Source organism: Mandrillus leucophaeus, unplaced genomic scaffold (assembly GCF_000951045.1).
Source record: "Mandrillus leucophaeus isolate KB7577 unplaced genomic scaffold, Mleu.le_1.0 Scaffold451, whole genome shotgun sequence".
Lineage (NCBI taxonomy): Eukaryota > Metazoa > Chordata > Mammalia > Primates > Cercopithecidae > Mandrillus > Mandrillus leucophaeus.
The window spans coordinates 230,988-234,270 of NW_012104821.1; positions in this window are offsets into that span (position 1 = coordinate 230,988).

The following is a 3,283-nucleotide window of genomic DNA, read 5'->3' on the forward strand; positions in this document are numbered from 1 at the left end:
GATGGTTTCTGTGGAGGTCTCTGGTGACACTGTGAGCTGAGCAAGGCCTGAGACGGATGTTCTGCTAGAGGAGGTGACTTCTGTCCTGGAGACTTCAGCAGTGGCATCAGCAGGCACTCCAGAAAGGACAGTGCTCATCTCTGTGGCTGAGCTGGTCCCCCCAGGGCTGCTGGTCTTTCTCACTCCAAGGGTCAGGGAGGATGTTGGTTCTGTCCGAATTTTGCTAGTCTGAAAAAAGCCAAGAGTTGATGTGGAGACACTTGTATCCTCCACGGTGGAGGTAATAACCACTGGAGACATGACGTTGAATGTCTTTGAGTCAGCTAGGACAGAGGAAGGGGATTCATGTCCAGAACTGGAGGTACCCACATCGGTCACTGCTCTGTTTGAAGAAGGATGAATTTTCTCCATATCTGTGGTGACTTCAGAGGTGGCCAGTATTTCAACTGAGATGCTGCTCAAATTTGCAGGTGAGTTGGTTACAGGTTCCAAGCTTTTGTGCAACGTATCTGTAGTTTTTGCCAGGCCAGATGTAAGGAGTGATGTCACAGGAAGAGGAGAGGAAGAGATGCTGTCTGTTAATGTGGAGGAAACAGGAGAAGGTGAAGTTGTGGCTGGTGAAGACATCAGAGAAGAAGAGCTAGTTTTTTCCAGAAGGGGAGGGCTCATCCATGATACATCCTCAGGACCCCTCTTCATAAGAGTGCTCATCTGTGAGTGTGAAAATCCTTGAGATAGAGTTGAGTGTGTCATTGTCAAAGGGGTTATGCTTGAAGTGTCCAAAGTACTGGTGCCTTGTGTTGTGGCCCCTAAAGGACTTGTGTGGGTGTTCATGGTTATTTCTGTTGATTCTGTCATGACAGGGGATGTAGAGAACCAACTGATGGTTCCTGTGGAGATGTCTGGTGATATTGTAGATGGAGTGGGACCTGGGATGGAGGTGATGTCTTCCTTGGAGATCTCAGTAGTAGCACCAGTGGACACTTTAGAAAGGATGATGCTCATCTTGGTGCCTGAGCTGGTCCCTTCAGAGCCACTGGACTCCCTCAATCCAGGGGTCGGGGAGGAAGTTGGCTCTGTCTGAATCCTTCTAGTCTCAAGGATGGCAGGAGTTGATGTGAGAACACTTGTATCCCCCATGGTGGAGGTGGTACCCATTGGAGAAGAGGCTTTGGATGTCTCTGAGTCAGCTAGGACAGAGGATTGTGATTTATATCCAGAGCTGGTGGTCGCCACATTGGTCCCTCCTGTGTTTGTGGAAGAATGCACAGCTTCTGTATGTGCAGTGTCTTTGTAAGTGGTCAGTCTCTCACGGGAGGTGCTGCTCAAACTTGAAGATGAACTGGTTCCAGGTTCTGTGCTTATACCCAAGTTATCTGTGGTCATCACCGGGCCAGAGGTGAGAAGTGAAGTCACAGGAAGGGGAGAGTGGGGGATATGTGCTGGGAATGTGGTGGAAACAGGATGAGGTGAGGTCACAGCAGGTAAAGACAGCGGGGAAGATGGAGGGCCGGCTTCTTTCACAACGGGAGGGCTAGGCCATGACACACCTCCAGCACCTCTGCCCATGGAAGTGGTCATCTCTGGGTGTGGAAATCCCTGAGTTACTGTAGAGTGGGTTTCTTCCCAAGAGGATGTGGTTGCTGTGTCCGAATTAAGGATACTTTCTGGTGTAGACCCCGGAGGACCTGTTTGGGTTGTGATGGTCATTTTGGCAGATTCTGTCATGACAGAGGAGGCAGAAATCCTGGTGATGGTTTCTGTGGAGATGTTTTGTGACATTGTGGACTGCTCAGGGCCTGAGATGGATGTTCTGCTAAAGGAGATGGCTTCTGTCCTGGAGACCTCAGTAGTAGCACCAGTGGACACTTCAGAAGGAACAGTGTTTGTCTCTGTGGCTGAGCTGGTCTCTTCAGAGGTGCTGGTCTCCCTCAATCTGGTGGTCAGTGAGGAAGCTGGCTCTGTCTGAATTTTCCTAGTGTCAGATAAGGCAGGAGTTAATGTGGAAGCACTTGTATCCTCCATGATGGAGATGGTACCCATTGACGATGTGGCTTTGGTTGTCTCTGAGTCAGGTAGGACAGAGGAAGGGGATTCACGTCCAGAACTGGAAGTTCCCACTTTAGTTACTGCTGTGTTTGAGAAAGGATGAATTTTCTCTGTATCTGTGGTGACTTCAGAGGTGGCCAGTATTTCAACAGAGGTGCTGCTCAAACTTGGAGGTGAACTGGTTTCAGGTTCTGCGCTTGTGTCCAACACCTCTGTAGTCTTCACTTGGCCTGGCATGAGAAGCAAAGTCACAGAAGCAGAAGAGGAGTGGCTACTTGCTGGTAATGTGGAAGAAACAGAAGAAGGTGAGATCATGGCAGGTAAAGATAGTTGGGAAGATGGAGTGTTGGTTTCTTCCACAGAACCTCTACTCACAAGAGTGGTTATCTCTGAGTGTGGCAATCTCTGAGTCATAGTCGAGTGGGTTATTACCAAGGAGGGTGTGGTTGATGTGTCTAATGTAAGGGGACTCCCTGGTGTCGATCCAGGAGGACTTGTTTGGGTCCTGATGGTCATTTCTGATGATTCTGCCATGATGGGGGAAGTAGGGAACTTAATGACTGTTCTTGTGGTGGATATTTCTGGCAACATTGTGGACTCAGCAGGACCAGAGATGGATGTTCTGCTAGAGGAGGTGACTTCTGTCCTGGAGATCTCAGTAGTAGCACCAGCAGGCACTTCAGAAAGGACAGCACTTGTCTCCGTGGCTGAGCTTGTCTCCACAGAACTGCTGGTCTCCCTCAATTTAGGGGTCAGGGAGGAAATGGACTCTTTCTGAATTCTGCTAGTCTCCAAGAAGTAAGGGGTTGATATGGCAAAAGCTGTGTCCTCCTGTGTGGAGATAATAAACATTGGTGATGTGGTTTTGGATGTCTCTGAGTCAGCTAAGGTAGAGGAAGGGGATTCATGTCCAGAGCTGGAAGTCTCCACATTGGAAACTGCTGTGTTTATGGAAGGATGCACAGCTTCTGTAACTGTGGTGTCCTTGCCAGTGGTCAGTCTCTCACTTGAAGTGTGGCTCAGCTTTGGAGGTGAACTGGTTACAAGTTCTGAGCTTGTGCGTAACATGTCTGTGGTCGTCACCGGGCCAGAGGTGAGAAGTGAAGTCACAGGAAAAGGAGAGGAGGAGATACTCACTGGTAATGTGGAGGAAACGGGACTAGGTGAGATTGTGGCAGGTAAAGACAGCAGGGAAGGGAGAGAGCTGGGTTTTTCCACAGAGGTAGAGCTTTGC